We start from the raw sequence: 18,890 nt of genomic DNA, 5'->3' as shown, positions 1-18,890 counted from the left end.
TGGTTTGCATCAACTCTTACGTGTAAATCAAATTGATCGTCCTAAGTCGTTTGGCCCAGGACTGTCATTCTAAGGCCTACAGTCATACAATGCTATATTACATTCTATTATTATATACTACATCACAGCATACTGTATCTATTACAGTCATCTCATGTGGAATTACCTCTTTCAGAAGGATAGAACACACCCTAAATTATATTGGCCTCATCACTTGTACTAGCTTTAGTAGAAGAAGCTCTTTTAGCACTGTGTTATTACCTCTGGTATGATTAGAGGAAAGGTAGTATTTCATACCAAGACTAAAATGTTGTCTTAGAAACAAATAAATCTAGATATTTCCAGATATATAATATTAACTTTTCAATTGACAGAACCACGTTCAGAAGATTATGTTCCCTTGGAATTATATGATTATATGTATAATGCTAAAGTTTATGTTTACTTTCAGAATTACACAGAATCTTCATGCATCAGAAGGAATCAAAACTTCCTATTTTTTCTAAAAATTTTATATTTTCTTAGTTCAGATATACTAGACAAAATCTTCCTAATTATTTGAATCTAATATCATATATATTTGAAGTTTATCTCTGGTCTATCAGGAATAATTGTGCTTGTTCAGTAATGGCTTATTTTTATCTTATAGTTACATAAATGCTGCAAAACTCATTTTTTCTTCTCTTGCTTTGGCTGGACAAAGCTTAGAGCAAAAATTGTGGCCTGTGTTTAGAAGTTATATAAAGCTTTTTTTTACATTGACTAGTTTATACTAACCTTCATTTCAAATTCATTTTAATTTTCTATCCTTTTTCTTATTCTCTGTGAACACTTATTTTAATCTACTTTAGCATGTTTAATACCTATATTTTTAAACCAGGATGATTTTTAGTAAAAATTTGAGATATTAATAAATTTATGAAAAAATAACAGTATTCCCTCTAATGAATTATATAATTTTTATTATGTCTTTATTTTCTAGGCTTCCTGCATTAGCAGTACTACATAAAAAATATCAAATACTCTACTATAGTTAATCTCTTAATGTATTAGCATGACCTGAGAATGTATCTTTTAAAATTTTTAAATAATCATTCCTATGTTTCGCTCCTGGGAATGCAACCCTATCTTCCTTTCTTTCATCCTCTGTTTTCTGTCTGCCATGGATGGAACAGTGCTCCTCCATCACACCTCTCAGCCATAATATTCTGCCTCATTCTGAGTCCAGAGGAATGGACGTGGCTGACCATGGACTAAATCTCTGGAACCATGAGCTATGAGGTATTTTGGTCATAGCAATGAAAATTTAACACACTTTCTTTTACTAATTTTGAAATAATTTGTATGTTATTCTGCAGTTATGAAAACAAAAAAATTAATATCGTGTTTAAACTACTCAAGCTTGCAAAATATTTATTGTTAAAATAAAAGTTTGGGGCACACAACGTACCTGAAATGAATAGTTCACAAATTTTCAGTTCCATTCAGCCATCTTTCCTTGAACATATGGGGCAATTTCATTGTCAACTTTGGACTGCCTGGACACATTAACTTTAAACAGGAAATCAACTGAGATTTGAATTTCATAATTCATGTTGGGTCTCTGAATGTTCTACTTGTGCTGAAAAGAGCTTATAAAAACAAAGCAAGATAAATGCATTGATGGGAACAATGAGACAGATAGAGCTGTCACTATGCATAATCAGAACAAGTAGCTAATACTACATACTATTCCATGGTCAAATAACTACTATTAAATTCAAATAGCTAAAGAAGTTTGGAAGTAGAATTTTGGCAAGTACTCATTAATGATTTAGGACAGAGTATTTTATCAAATTTACTAGTAAAGTTTGTGTCTTACAGTTCATATAACTCTGTGACTTCTCAACTCTGACAATCAGTTAATAAAACCAGATAAAAATTTTTGAGTACTCACATTGAGCCAAACATTATGTTTCAAATAGTTAGCATAGATTATCCTATGTAATCTCCATAATGATTTTATAAACTAAGTTTTCTTTCCCTGTTGTTACAATGAGGAAGCTGAGACTCAGAAAGAGAAATCTACTTGCCCTACATTAAAGAGCTAGCAAATGGTAAAACTATTATTTGAATGAAGTATTCAAATTCCAAGCCTATGACCTTCATCAGTGATATGTTTCTTTCCTTTTTTCGGTTTCCTAAATAAAATCCTTCCATTTTAACAGATATATTAGAGGCCAGCAAACTTAATATCTGCATCCCTCTTTCCATTTATTTTATTGATGAAATATTAAGAACTCCAACTATCATAGATAAATTTCTTCTGGAATTCAGAACTAGTTCATTTGTTCTTGCTTCTTCCATTAGCAGAAAAGTAGGCTTGTTTTACAGTCCTATGTGAAGATTACCTTGAATTATGAAAGATCTCTATTTCTCACAAGGGTGCAGAAATCTATGGAAAAGGCAGTAATGTCATTTTGGCAGTGTATCATCCTGAATCAGAAACTAAAGCATGCAAACTGAAATTGATTTGTAACAGGTACCTTATTAGAAGCAAACATCAAGAAAAATAGAATCAATGTTGAAACAAAAATTTGTCTTGTAAGCAATCCTGAGTGAAATGTGTTGACACAGCATCACATTCTGTAGCCCCATTTTTGCATGCTTTTCAAAGCACAGCTATCTCAGGCTGAGGGAGATGAATAATTGACTGATCACTGCATAATTCAACATAGTGTTGTAAAAATTCAAGGTCTGGCAAATTTGAAGCTTTTCTTTTTTATTGAGACTGAGGTTAAAGTTTCAATCAACCTTGAAGAAACATTTAAATAGCACAAGGATATATGATTTATTAAAGTGCATATTATTCTTTCTTATATTCCCTCCTTCTTCATTAAGCTGCCTCACATAATGCACATATAAAGTTAAAAGACTCTCTATAAGGTTTAGTGGATCTCTGCCTGTAGTGACTTCAAAAGCACTAATATTGTCAATGTCTAAGCACACTTATAAAGCAAAGAAACTCAAATAAACTACTTTCTATATATCCTATTGTATTTATTTTATTCATTAAGTATTCCAAGAATATTATTTAGTATATTCTAAAATTCACACAACACACATACAAATACATCCATAATAAGGGATGAAGTGATGTTTTTACTTAATTAATTTTCTTATCCAAATTTTTATTATCTATTAGGACTCAGGCACTCAATTTTGTAACCATGACATAAGTTGGAAAAAGACAAAAACAGAGACCTTGTCAAGAGGAAGAAAGGCAATCAATTTTGATAGGGAAGTAGAGAACAAGCAAACAACTGTATGGGGTTCAGTTAAATGTGAGAGTTGTTAAGACTTATTAGATATTACCTTAAAATGTGATTATGTTTATTTTCAAATAAAGACTAGTTCTTTAATTTTCAAGATTCTATAAACTCCCTTCAATTTTTCCTTAAAAAAAGATTCATAAAAATTTCTCCAAATTACATCTAATATTAAAACACAATTATTTCATTATGTGAATTGGCAATGTTATTATCATTATATGTATAATGTTGAAACATTATTAACATTTAGATGACATTTAACATTAGATAACATTTCTGAGACAAATATGACCAAAAAATCTTGGTTTGTACAGAAATCTGGTTTTGAAAACAAATTTTTCTGAAATGTCAAAGGTGTAATGGTAGTAATCTATTTTATAAAATTGGTGTTTTAGAAATCATACTCTTCAAAGGAAATTTGGAGAAAATAGGATTAACAAAAAGTTATCTGAGAATTGGAGTAATAAACTATTTATATTGACTATTTACATTAAAAATATTCTTCTCTGTAAAATAACAAACTCCATAATAAAGTATTTGAGAAAATTCTTTTAACTTCTGTGTATTTCAATAGGGCAAAAAGTTAAGTATATAACCATGATGCAATCATTGTGTAAGGTATGACCACTAGAAGACACGATCATACAATAGGGATGTTGTCTTCGAAAACCTGACAGTGTCACTGGGAACCAAAATATTAGAAGATACAATGATTAACCATTGAACATAATAATTTTATATTTCTCTTTTATTAAAAGGTTCTCAAAATCCTAAGTGAACAAAAGAATGGCATAAAATCAAAGAAGAAATTTAGAACTGTGAACAAATGGCTAAATAAATTGCCATGTTTCGGGAAGTGATTGGAAGATAAGATACTGCCATTGAGAGTTATTTCTTAAAAATAATCATGAATTTAGATCCAAAACAAACCCTCTTCTTTTTATTACCCACAACCACATAAAATAATTTTATCCTATAACTTAGTTAGCAGTTTCTTGGGCTGTCTAATGAACTAAAAGAATTGTCATTATTGTTAGGTGCACAGGAGTGTAGGCAGCATGGCACACACTGTTGATTTGATACCCTCTATGATGACAGTATATGGTTCACCGGCTTGGTTAAACAGCACATCAGCAGCAGTGATGGGTGATCAATCTCATTCCCCATAGCATTGCTCCCCGAAGAGTCATTATTAAGAATAAAATGAAGAAAGGCTATCAGAGGGAATCACTGGGTCTATGTCTTAAAAGAAAAAAACTAAGAAAATAAATGAATAAGAGTCTTTGCAAAATACATTTTTAAAATCTTGTTATAAGGGAAGCAAGGGACCGATTAATATCTTGGAAAATGGCAAAGCTATTTTCATACTTACAACTTGTAAATATCACTGTCAAATACTAAAATTATTATGCTAGCATATTAAATGGAACTTCTATTTCATTACTAAATTTATTTATAATAATCCATTTAAAAAGAAGCATATAAGGTATCAGAATCTTGACCTCCATGTGTCTATACCTGGCAAAAACTGAAAACTTTAAGTTTTTTAACACTTAAATACTACCCATAATATTAATATCATATAAATATTTGCTATTCCATATGCAAACTGGAAAATCGGCAGGTTTTTTTTAATTCTATAAATAGGATTTTAAAAAAGCCAATTCTAAAATCTATAGTTATGTAAGGTGATTGTGTTTCAATAAATCTAATTTTTTTTCTCTTAATATTAGACAGATAAAGTTAAGTATACTTAGTAAAGTACAATAACTGGAACAAATTTTACTCCAGTGTGAATTTCCCTTATGTGAACATGAATATCTTATAAAGAAGATAAGTGGTGGGGGATATTGTAACATAAAATCAAAGTGTTATGACAGCTCACATTTATTTATTTCTTGTAATGCCTCATTCCTGTATTTGCTTAGAACTTCACATAGATTCTCCTGTTTAAACCTCATAGTAATTGTGAGGTATTTCTACTAACTAGCTCTTTTCCTTGTGAGGAAATAAAGCTTAGAAAAGTTAACCAACTTGTCTAAGGTCATAACATTTGAAAGTGTTCCAACAAAAAATTGAAACAAGAATCTGGCTTCAGTTTCTGCCTTTTTAACTACTACATATTTTTATTTCCCCTAAAATATTGCTTCAAATGTTCTGCAGTTTGTATTGTTTTGGGGACCAAATTTTCTGGATCTTATAGTGGGAAATATTATTTTATAGGCAAAACATATAACTCTGAAATAACTATTTTATTTATCCATTGTTTTGTTGATTTTTATATCAAGTTAGTTACACTCAGAAACAATTTTTGAAAAATCCCTAGGAAAATATCCTCAACTGTTGGGAAATGTTATAGTGTCACATAAAAATAACTCACAAATCTGGTTCTGGAATTAGGTAAATTTTTCAAAAGCTCAGGGACATAAACAGTAGCTTAGATTCTTTTCATATTACTAATCTGTCCAATTTCAGTATGTCAACTATAACCTCCTACATTCACAAGGTGGCTGCACATATAATATCAAGACATGACAATGTACAGCAGAAAAAGAAGTACATTTCCAGAGAATTTCCTTCATGAGTCTCTGGACAGGATTTTTTTTTTTTTAAATATGTCTATGCCTAAAGCAGTCCCAATTGAAGAGAATATAAACACCATCTTCAGTTAAAACAGTATGATTCTGTTCCTTCTGATTCTCTTCTTCCAAAGACTTGATAACTTTGAGACAGGTGGATTCCTGAATTCAATTAGGCTTATTTACAAAGGAGAAAGGACAGAAGGAATATAAAAATCTGTAGGTCATTAACAGTGGCATGTGGACTAAAAGCACGGATTAGATTTAAACATCTTCAATTTATACTTTCATGTCATAACATTAGCATTGTGACATTGGGAAAGTTTCTTAGCATCCCTGAGCCTAAGTTCCTTCACCTATGAAACAGAATCTATAAAAATAACTTCTGAATTTGAAATGTGTTAAAATATATAAAGCACTGAGAATAGTACCTGGCCCATATAAAAGCATACACCTCCACAATTTTTGAATATATCTTTTTAAAATCACATATTATAAAAGATTCTAGTTTCTGATACAGCATGTGAAGATATTATAAGCCAACATTCTATCCTCTCAACAAGAAGAAAGCTGTGAAGAACTCTTCTTAAGGAAGTAAGATCACTCTTCCACACTTTGGAGAATTAGGCAGGTATAAACAGAGAATCTCAATTTATCAGACAAAATCCCATGAGCAAATAAATACCTCTGCCAGACCAGTGGAGAATTGGAAAATCCTGAACTATACCTTATGAATTTCCAGAGACTCAACAGAGACTAGTTTGGAGTTAAAAGTCCTGGGGTCCTGATTACAAGGTCCTCCCCATTTTTATGATTTTTAATGCCTCTCACTGTAAATACTGAAGAAAAATCTCCTCTTGCTTCTGATACAGAGAGGAAAAAATGGAAAATATTCTGAAACACATCAGTACATGTTCTTTGTAACAATGCCTACCCTCAAGAGAAATCATTTTAATAGAAACTAAACTATTATTGTTTTTCAGAGCCTAACCTACCTGAGGAAAGTAAATTACTCCAATCCAGTCTGCTTTAGCCATTCAGAGCCTAAAAGGGTGGCAGGGCGGGAATGGCAAAGCACAAATGAATTCCACTGTTCAGAGCCATGAATTCACTAAAATACCAAATCATAGTACTAAAGAATATGTCTGCTTCCTCCCATCTACACATCACATTACTAAATGTCTATTTAGAAGTTTCTCTTACTCAGCACATCATGTCTAGTTATCAAGAAAAAATTACAAGGCATACTAAAAGGGAAAAACATAGTTTGAAGAGACAGTGCAAGCATCAGAACCAGACTCAGATATGTCAGGAATCTGGGAATTATCAAACAAGAATTTAAAGGAACTGTGAATACTATGTCAAGAACTCTAATAGATAAAATAGCTTGTAAGAACAGATGGGCAATGTCAGCAGAGACAGAGGCATTGTATGAAAAGACTTAAAAAAATGATAGAGATAAAAAACACTGCAAGCAAGATGTCCTTCGTTAGGGGAATGGATTAAGTGTAGACAATGTTAAAAAGAAATGAGCTGTCAAACTATGAAAAGACACAAAGGAACCTTAGATGCATACTGCTAAGTTAAAGAAGTCAATCTATAAAGGTTACATACAGTATGATTCCAAAATATATGACCTTCTGAAAAAGGTAAAACTATAGAGTCAATAAAAAGATCAGTGGCTGTCCGGGTTTGAGGGGAAAAAAAAAGAATGAATAGGTGGAGCATATAAGATTTTTAGAGTAGTGAAAATACTCTATATTTTACTGTAATTATGTATATGTGTCATTATACATTTTCACAACCCACAGAATGTATAGCACCAAGAGTGAACCAATGTGAACTATGAGCTTTGGGTGATAATGACATATCAAAGTAGTTTCATCAATTGTTACAAATGTATCCCTCTGATGGGAGACTTTGACAGAGGGTTAGTGTGAGATGTGAGGGTAAAGGAGTTTTAGGGAAAAATATCTATCTCCCACTTAATTTTTCTGCAGATGTAAAACTGCACTAGAAAATAAACTTTTTAAACAGATGCAATTCACATCATATAAGCTACAGAATGGCCTTTTGTACACCACTGCGATGTGGTATAAGGACCTATTCTGAGGTCTTAAGGAGGATAATAGGAATAAAGATTCAATCACCCAGGAAGCCATTATGTGTTATAATCAGATTTATTATCTTTTATAAATTTCATTATAACTTTATAAAAGATAATTTGATTTACTAAATTTCATTGTGCAACAAATGTACTGAAAGTTTTTATTACACTTGCTTGAATTCATAATTTCTACTTACTTTCACTTGCTTGAAAAATTGGTGTGGTGAATGAGATAGGCCTAATACCCACCCATGAGAATTATATAATGGCTAGATGACTGACTTCCAATAGCTAATTACACAATTAATTATTAAATTTCCATTGTGAGAACTCCTATGGAGAAACATAGGATGAAATTGGAGCTTGTAACTAAAGAACCAGATCTAGTCTTGTGGATTCAGGGCCCTGGTATTTGGATAGAGACAAGAAGGGTTGAGAATAATGTATTTGTTCAAAGTACACTAGACAAGGATGCAGGAGTCAGCATGTGTGAGACTCTTTAAGTAATGAATGAAATCAAGATTCTGAAAAAGCCAAACCTTCACAGTAGAAATAGTGTGAAGAAACAAGATTGGCAAGGCAGAATAAATGTGTAGCATGGTGAGAATGTGGTTATTATCCTAAAGCAGCAGCTATTTAACAGAAATGTATACTATAAAGTGCATTAAATAGATTTTTGACTTACTGATATAGATTAATTTCACTATAACAAAAAATGTGTGATAACTATCTTACTAGGCTTATTTTGGCTCACAGTTTAGGAGGTATCAGTGAATGATATGTTGGCCCTGTTGCTTTTAGGACAATGGAGCAACTATCATAGTATAAGCTCCTGTTGGAAAAAAAAACTACTCACCTCATCACCGAGGAATGAAAGAGAAGAAGAAGAAGGGGTCCTAGTCCCATCCTACTATTTCTTTGAGGGCACACCCTAAAGGCCTGCCTCTATGTTATACCTCTTAAAGTTTCTACTACCTTCCAATAGTTCTAAGCTAGGGAACAAGACTTGAATACATAGATATTTGGGGTACAGTTAGAATCCAAACTATATATAGTACAGTGCTTTCAAACTAGGAAGGATTTATTGGGATATAGCAGCCATAAATCATGGAGCATCTGTAAAAACATTCTGAAGCCAGAGAAAACTTTTTTTTTTCAGAAAGTTTCCAGAAGCTATTTCATATAATATACCTTTGGATGTAAGCCACTTTCTTCATCAAGCAGTAGCATTGGCCCTTTAAATAATATTTCTAATATATCTGAATTGAGAACAAGAGTATTTTATCTTTAAACTCCTTGATAATGTGGGGTCTTATTTCAAAGATCTTTGTTGCACCCTCGCTTCATCACAATACCCTGCAGACAAAGGATGCTCAATAGATATTGGTGGGTATGAAGATATGCATTTCCCTATTTTGTATTTGTGTATACTATCTCAGATAAGCATAAGTGTATTTTTGTGCTGCCTCACCAATTATAAGTGTATTTCCATTGGCTGTGAACATAAAAATGTTTGTTTTCACTTTTGTGTCTCATAATTTTATAATAGAATGTTTTCACATTGAATAGGCTACATTTTTTTTAACATGAACAACTAAAATATACTTATAACATGGATTCTATCATTTAAGATTCCTGAGTTACTAAAAATTTGAACTTGGTAATTTTTTTATTTACCAAATTCAAATTTTTATTTAAATGTTTTGACATGTTATATCTGTACCTTGTCATTCTCCATTACTTATTCCACTTTTTGAAGAACGTGTAAGTAGAACATTATTCATTTTGATAGGCTTAATTGACATTGATGGCAGGAAGAAGCAGAGAAAAAATGGACAGTAAAATGATCCATTTGTTAATAAACTAAGCTAATAACAAATAAACATCAGGAGAATAAACTCAAATTTCTTAGGCCTAGTTGTTCCTCTTAAGCAGTAGGGATTACCAGGTATAATTGTTGAGGCAACACAAATATACAAACATTTTAGTTTATTACACTGACTTATCTATAATCCCTTTAGCAAATTAGATAACTAGAAAATGGTCCAGGAGTTTTGAACTAGTAGCTCTATGTTATTTTCCTTTATTTACTAACTAAATCTATTACCTCCTTAAATATTAACTATTTTTTTTTCTTTAAATCTCAGCTAAACTTCTCCACAGAATTTCACCTACAGTGAAATAAGGAGTTAAATAACATATCACTTTGGCCTTAGTTATTACTTACCTAATTAGTTTGCATATAATATTTTCTTAACAGTATCATTAATATGACAAATAGACCCAATATCTAGATCCATTAACAGAGGTATGTATCCTGTTCAGTTCTCAATGAAGTCCCTGTATATACCTGAGTTAAGTTCCAACTTGACTTGTCCCACTCTTGATTGTAAGATGATGTAAGATGGTTGATGAACCATCTTCCTTCTTCACAACCAGTCTCTTTCTCCTGAAACCTCTGAATTATTAAGTTGTATGTATTACTATTTTTATTAATTGTACAAATTCCTGCTTTAACATAGTATCTTTTATAACTCCATTTCTTTTTTCAACTCTTTATAAATTTCTTTTTTCCTAACCAAGACAGCTACCTTATCATTTGCCTATAACCTCATCAGCTGATCATTATAGAAAACCTGTTTTGCAATACAATTCATTCTGTTTAATCCCATCCATGACAAAATTCAAATCCCAGTTAGCTTTCAAAATAATACCTGAACTGTTTATTTTATCTGGTAAAATTGGCTTTAGGCAAAATGTGGTAGACAAAAATCTACTTAATAAAGGGGATAGCAAAATAACATTTCATTATTTCCCAAGTTACTAATGTATGCTTTTATTTTTTACTATAAAATTTAAATTATGTTTCTTTATATTTGTTTATAATCAATGTCCCCAAAAATAATTGTCTTGGTAATTATCCCATGGAAAAATATGCCTTATTAAAAGTGAAAAGTAAAAATTATTGAAAGTTGATATTCATTGGATATAAATTTTAAATAAATAAACAATTTTAAAAAGGTCTAGTCAGATATGATGATTCACACTTGTAGTTCCAGCCTCACAGAAGGCTGAAGCTAGAGTATCACTTTGAGTCCAGGAGTTTACAGCAGCCTGGGCAATATACAGAGACCCTATTTCTGAAAACATACACATACTCTTACACTCATGTGAACACATAAACACAGACCTTAGAATCTTCAGATTGAGTGAAAATGAAAGATGGGTTTCTCATTTTGAAAACCTATAAGAAATTTTCCATACACAAAATCTAGTGTACAATATATTTGATTGAATATTGGAGATAGCAGACAATGCATCAAAAATTAGCTCTGCTCTTCAGTGGACCATTCAGCATCCTGGTATTCACTAGCTTATATTTATATGAAGAACAAAGTACCTGACAGAACAGATGCTAGGATGTTCATGTCCTAAACATGTAACCCTCTTAATATCAAAGCAGCTCACTGGAGGATACCTCAGCCCCCAAAGACTATCTGACCACATTTCCAAAGCTTACTGATATGAAAGACTTTAAAAAATAAAAGATAAGGCTTTCATCCCTATCCCCTCATACTCCATTATAATCACCTTTTGAGGAAGCACACTTCATTACAAAACCAAATTGCTTGCCTCCCAAGAGTTACTATTTTTAGTCTAGGTGGATTTTACTTATCCTCCAAACAACCAAAAATAATCAAGATGATTGTCTTAGCTTGACAATGTCTGATGGCTTTTGCATAATAAAGTCAGAAAGGTTTTCTTTTTTTTTTAAGAAAATCCTTCCTATAAACCAAGACTGTGTGTAATTGATGTGTATTAAAAGTAACATTATTAATTTATGCACAAGAAAACTTATAAGTAGTATATTTAAAAAGCAGAGTTTCAGTTTATCTGAATTTAGAGATTTAATCACATGATTAAGAAATTAGCCAGAAGTGTCTATTATTCTTATATTATTTATTTTATCTTTTGTCTTTGATATGATTTCCTTTGGTATTTATTTGTCTAAAATCAGTATCAAGTCACTAATATGTAAACTTACATGTAAGTCTTTTTAAAGAAGCAAAGTATATATTATTTAAAACATTTATTACTGAATAAAATATACTATCAGGTCCCAGGGTGAATCACAGGCACCCTAGGAAGAGAGTCAAAAGAAGGAGTGGCCATAGTATGTTGATTTTTAAATCCTCTGGGTATAAACCAAGGAGTGGTATAACTTTATGTGGATCCTAACTCACAACAAGGAATGATAGGGAGGGTAACAATAGAAATTTTTTGGATTAGATAAATGAGAATGGAGGTAAGGGATGGGGGATGGGAATAGGAAAGACAGCAGAATGAATCAGACATAACTTTCCTATACTCATATATGAATATATGACCAGCATAATTACACAAAATATTCAACCAAAAAGATGGGATCAAAATTGGAATGGGATGTACCCCATATATGTGTAATATGTCAAAATATATCCTATTCTCATGTATATCTAAACAGAACAAATATAAAAAACAGTGGCTATAAACTTAATATAACCATGATTTTGAAATACATAGATCAAATAGGTAACCACTACTCCGTAGTCTTATCATTCATTGCTTTGGTTTTTCAAAGTTGCTATGATTTTGAAATAATAAACTGAACTTATTGGTTGCTAATTCACAGGGATATAAAATAAATCACCTTTCCCTATCCTACATCAGAGCAGTGGCAATGTGTATGTTTTTCAAAGAATTTATCGCTTCCACTATAAGATTTATCTCCTTCTGCATATGCACAGGTTTTCGTATTCTGGGTTAAAAACTAGCCAAAGTGTCTAGTTAGACAAACTCAAATAGCTATGAAATCATATACTGCCTAAATGTCAGTATAAATACCAAAAGAAAACTAGTAATCTCCTTACTCATTGTCTTAATTGAAAAGTTAAGTGTCCAAAAACTTTTGTAAGTAGGATTATCAAAATTCCTAAGAATGTGAAAATTTCATAAATATTTGGAAATTAAATCCAGAAACCAAATGAAGAAATAAAGTAGAAATTAGAAATTTCCTTGAATTTGGAAAAAGAATTATGAATGAACTATTTGAATTAGATTCATAAATATAAAATATTTCTCTATCATGAATACGGTTTTAGTTTCATGAATGGAAAAACAATTCTAGCATTAAAAAGTCATGTGCTTGGGGCTGGGGATGTGGCTCAAGCGGTAGCGCGCTCGCCTGGCATGCGTGCGGCCTGGGTTCGATCCTCAGCACCACATACAAACAAAGATGTTGTGTCCGCCGAGAACTAAAAATAAATATTAAAATTCTCTCTCTCTCTCTCTCTCTCTCTCTCTCTCTCTCTCTCTCTCTTTAAAAAAAAAGTCATGTGCTTTACAATATGAGAAGAAGATTACCACTAAATAGGGAAGAGAGGTTGGAGGGATTGGGAAGGAGAAGGGGAATTGCACAGAAGATGGAAGGAGACCCTCATTGTTATACAAAATACATGTATGATGATGATGTGAGGGGGAAGAAAGAAAAAAAGAGAGAAATGTGTCACAGTAGATTGGGTAGAGAGAGGTGATGGGACAGGAGAGGAGGGGAGGGAAGGATAGGAAGGGCAGCAGAATAAAATAGACACTAGTATTGCTGTATGTATATACGTGGCCGTATAACCAATGTGATCCTGCAACCTGTACATGTGGAAAAATGAGAATTCATACCCCATTTGAATCAAATGTATGATATGTCAAGATCATTGTATTGTCATGAGCAACTAATAAAAAAAAGCAACAACATTTGACATTAGTGATAAAAAAGTCATGTGCTTTACAATAATAACACTCAAAAAAGGAAACTCATATATGATCATCACAATAGATGTAGAAAAGAGTATTTTTTACAAAATCAAATGACTAATTCTGATAAAAACTCTCATGAAACTAGAATAAGAAGGAAAATTCTACAAACCAATGAGGGACATCAATGAAAACCCCACAGCCAACATCATGTGTAATGATGAAAGACGAAATATTTTCCCCAATAATCAGAATAACTCCTCTCAACATTTTTATTCCACATTTTGAATTACAGACAGTGAAATAAGGAAAAAGTATCTTAGGTGAAAAATGAGATATAAACCAGGTTTTATACTCAGGCAACATTACTGTCCATGTAAGAAACTTCAAAGCATCTACAAAAAAGTAAAGAAAAAAATTACTAGAACTAATAAGTAAATTTAGCAAGATTGAAGGGTACAATACTATTATTAACCAAATAACTTATTATTACATACCAGTGATGAACAATCAGAAACACTATTAGACAAAAATACATTTTAATAAAAATTAAAGATCATTAAAATAAACAGAAAATATACTAAAATTATGGATCAAAACATTATTAAAAAGTGAGAAATAATTCTACACATATACATTGATGACAGATTTCTAATCATTACAGATGCATATAAGTAAAAAAATATGCAGTGTTTTTAACATATGATATTAGAAAAATTGGATAGCCACATTTAAAAAAATCTGCTATCTGTATTTAATGCTATAGGTAAATAGTAACTCAAAATGTGTGTTGGCCCTAAAGGAACAAAACCTAAAAATAGACCTCAATTAGGCAAATAATTCTTATTTGGGGCACCAAAAACACAACTTATTTCATAAAATAATTGATATATTGGACATCATCAAAATTAATAACTTATCTTTGAATGACACTGTTAAGATATGAAAAGTCAAATCTCAAGCATGGAGGAAAATATGTGCAAGTCATATATGTGATAAAAAGAAACTTATATGTAAAATATATATAAAAAAAACTCTACATAGGAAAGAAGCAATTACAGAATGGCAGAGCAAGGGCCTCCAAAAGTTCAATCTTTTAGAAAGAAAATGAAACTACAGGCGACAATTATAAAAAGTCAACATTTTCAGAAGTATGGAAATTAATGAAAAGGTTGCAACAATCTAAGGAATATTTACCATGAAAACCTTTTAACTCTCATTAAAAACAGTGAGATTTGCCATAGTTTTAAATGTCCAGTTGCCATATTCCTCTCTCTAGCTCCAGTAGCCTTGAAAACCAGCATCCTTGAAACAATAGTAGCTATGAAAAATAGGAGTCTAGCAGTCATTTAAAAAAAGAGGGCAGAATAGATTTTGAATTTCTCCCAAAAAACCCATTCCCAGAGTATTGACTTGACTCAGGCTACTCACTGATTGTCAATGTGTGTTGAAAAAAAAAAAAAATAGTGGTAACTGTTTTAACATTTCTAGTGCCTAGTACAGTGATGTTAACTGGAGTTAAGTAAAAAGACAAAAGGATAAAAAGAAAATGAGAGAATAAGATGTTCACAGAAGGCTTTTAAAGTTCCAACATTCCATGGGAGTCTTTAGATTTTAGTCTTTAGGACCATATGCTTGTGCAGGAATGTGTCTAAACAGGAAAGATCTAAGAAGGTTCTAATTTTTCACTTCTGGCTGACCATCAGGTTATGCATAAGCTGGAAATGAAAGCTGAGTCAGAGTTGAACATGATAGAATGGAAGGCATACTCCAACCACTAACAGAGAAAGAAAAGGACAGAAAGCCTATCTTTGGGAAGATTTATTGATTTGAGGTATTTAAGAAACTCTGTACAATCATTAATTAACCACTAAGCTACCAGTCAGTTACTTCAACTGCTAGAGTTGACAAAAATACAGATTTTTAGACTTAATCCAAGAAAGTCCCTAAAGAAATAAATAGAAACAACACACACACATACACACACAAAAAAAAATCAGCAAAAAGCAAATCCTATGAATCAAGGAGACTCACTTCCTTTATAGTCCAACTATAATACTTAAAATGTTCCACTTTCAATAATAAAAAATACAGCACTTACAAAGAAACATCAATGTGTGGGTCACACTCAGGAAAACAGAATAGAAATCATCATGAGGAAGTCCAGATATAAGATATAACAGATAAAGAATTCAACTAGTACAAATATGTTGAAAGAACAAAAGGAAAGAACATCCAACCATTAAAGGGAAGTATTAAAACAGTATCTTACCAATACCAATAAAGAAATGGAAATGATTGAGAGGACTAAGTAAAAATCTTGTAATTGAGAAATATAACTGAAATGAAAAATGTGTATTTGATCTAGAAGATTAAATAATACAGAAACTTGAAAAAAAGTAAATTGAGATTTTCTGATCTGAGGAAAAGAAAGTAAAAAATAAATTAAAAAAAATGAAAGAAGTTCTTTGGACAGTATCAGAATACCAACATGTATATAATGGGAGTTCCAGGAAGAGAGAAAAGGATAGAAATCATATTTGTAGAAATAATGCCTGCATTCTTCCTGAATTTTTATCTAAGAAATTAAAAAACTGTAAGTAGTATAAAGACTAAAACTTAACACTAGACCCAAGTAAGAACAAAGTTTATGCCTCTGAAAAATTGAATTGATTCATTCAATGTAAGCTTTATAGATTGTTACATTTTTTAATAATTTTAATTTTTATCTTTTTCATTTCATATTTCCTGTATTCATTGGATTTTATGTTAGTCATCAATTAGTCATCAAGAAGTATATAAGATAGCCCATAATAAAAATAGATTTTGAAGGCCTCTTTTTATCTAGTTTCCTACTACCACCATGACCTCCCTCAGATTATCCTCATTTTTTTTCACATTTTTAAAATTTGTTCTAATTAGTTATACATGACAGTAGAACGCCCTTTAACATATCATACATAAATGGAGTATAATTTTTCATTTTCCTGTTCTGCATGATGTAGAATTACACTGGTCTTGTAGTCATATATGTACACAGGGTAATAATGCCTGTTTTATTTTACTATTCTTTCTTCCTCTATACCCCTTCCTTGGATTATTACATATTTTTGCCAGCCTCAGGCAGTATATGCTGTGTTAAAAAAAAAAAAAATGAAGCTGACTCTTACAGGTGTTCCCGGGTTTTAGTGACATACATAGCAAACAAAAGAAGCACTTCTAAAAGAGACTAACAAAACAGTTGAGTTGATGATAAAAACAGAACTTTCTTGAAAGTTGAGGAAAATATTTTCAACAAGGTGGTAATGTTCACAGGTTTACAGTACATTGAAATCTGTTTAACCTCTTAACCTGTTTATTATGGGAAAATGTGGTCTATTTTTAGGAGTGTTTGTAATAGAATTTTATATTGGTTTATGTAGGGCAGAAATAATGAAATGCATCTTCATCAACAAGAATACTGCCAATGTATAATCTCATAGTAGTTTTAATTTCCTTAAAATATAAGGCTTGTTTAAGTTTTAGTTAAAGATCTAAAAAAAAAAAAAATAAGCATGGCAATGGCATCATCTATAATCACTGTAAATACTTAAAAATAAAAAAAATAAGACTGAACAGAAAGGACTCATATATAAGATCATTTTAAAATTATTCATGACTTGTGCCTTTTGTAAAAATTATATGAGGTATAACAAGATTTACTGTTAGAGTTCTTCAGCTCTAGCTAGAATATGTTGACTTTATCCTAAAGCAGATTGTTAAATTGAGCACAATTTATTGTCCTTGGAAAGTGCTAAAGTTTTTTCAGTCTATGACATTTATGTGTATACTCTCCTCCTTATATAAATGTGTTAGATATAACCCAAAGTGTATTGATAAATATAAAATTTCTTTTTCTCTATAGGTCTCCTGAGAGTCATGATATCTCTTCATTTCATTGACTCCTGCGGTAAAGATCAAGAATGTGTATCGTAGATATGTCTGAATGAAAACTCTGATAGTTACAGGACATTCTATTAAAATAGAAAAATAAAAGTTCATTAGTTTAGTTTTGGAACTTTTTTACTAGGAACACACTAACGTTGAATTTAGAAAAAGAACATTCAAATTTTAAAAGTAGAAAAATTTTGCAAATATTAGATAGTAAAATAAAAGACAAAAAGATAAATATTCTGTGAGGTTTTTGGCAGCTTGCAGCAGGAGTACTGTATACCTACCCCACAGGTGATGCTAGGACTTGACAATATTTTTTTAAATGTGCAAAATAAAAAATACTAAGAAATAAATTTTTCTTTGGTTGATTTGGTTTAATTTTCTTACTGGTTAAAAAAAGTAAAATGTTTTTTGAAAGTTTAAGATGGACATGTTAACATACAAGGTTGCCTTTTAATAACAAAATTAAGTAGATATTATATGCATAAAACATAATTTTCAGGAAAGGGGAAGTCACTTAGAATTCAAGTGTTTATTTTCTTAAACATTTTAGTGCTTTAGTCTATATTTACATATTCAGAATAGTTTAAGTAAAAAGAGTTAGGATGAGCCATAAAATCAAACACCTTACTGTCAAATCACTATATACCCATAAATGTAATAATTATTTGCTAACTTATTTTTTAAATTAAATTTGTTGTAGGGTGATGATAACTTATTTAGGCTATTCAAGTGCAATGCGGTAGATACATATTCATATTTATACACAAAAAATAGTGCTGGGGATTTAATTGCTGTCCCTGAAATATATAATAAACTTTTTTGAATTGTTGAATTCAAATTCACCCTTATATACATTGGAATGAATGTCTTCATAACTTTGCACTAACAAGATCTTCTAGTTTTCTCTAACCTTCCCAAATTTCTTAAATAGCTTAAATAGCTGTATACATTGAATATAGGAGGAAAAGTACAAAGTTACAGGTAATATTTGAGTGATAAGATGGAGGACAGAAGATAAAAACTGACACTTAAGAGCTCTTATCACCTCTTCCTAGGTCTATACCAAAGAAAAGATTTTAATGGTTATGATTGACTTCAATGTTCCCTAATTTCTTTACTTCACTCTCTTTCTCATAAGGAAGGGTCTTCATGCCATCCTTTAGATATTTT

The sequence above is a fragment of the Marmota monax genome, unplaced genomic scaffold (genome assembly GCF_021218885.2).
Source record: "Marmota monax isolate L192 unplaced genomic scaffold, Marmota_monax_Labrador192_F-V1.1 WCK01_AAM20220418_F8-fsc00049, whole genome shotgun sequence".
Lineage (NCBI taxonomy): Eukaryota > Metazoa > Chordata > Mammalia > Rodentia > Sciuridae > Marmota > Marmota monax.
Note: the sequence above shows the minus strand (reverse complement) of the source record.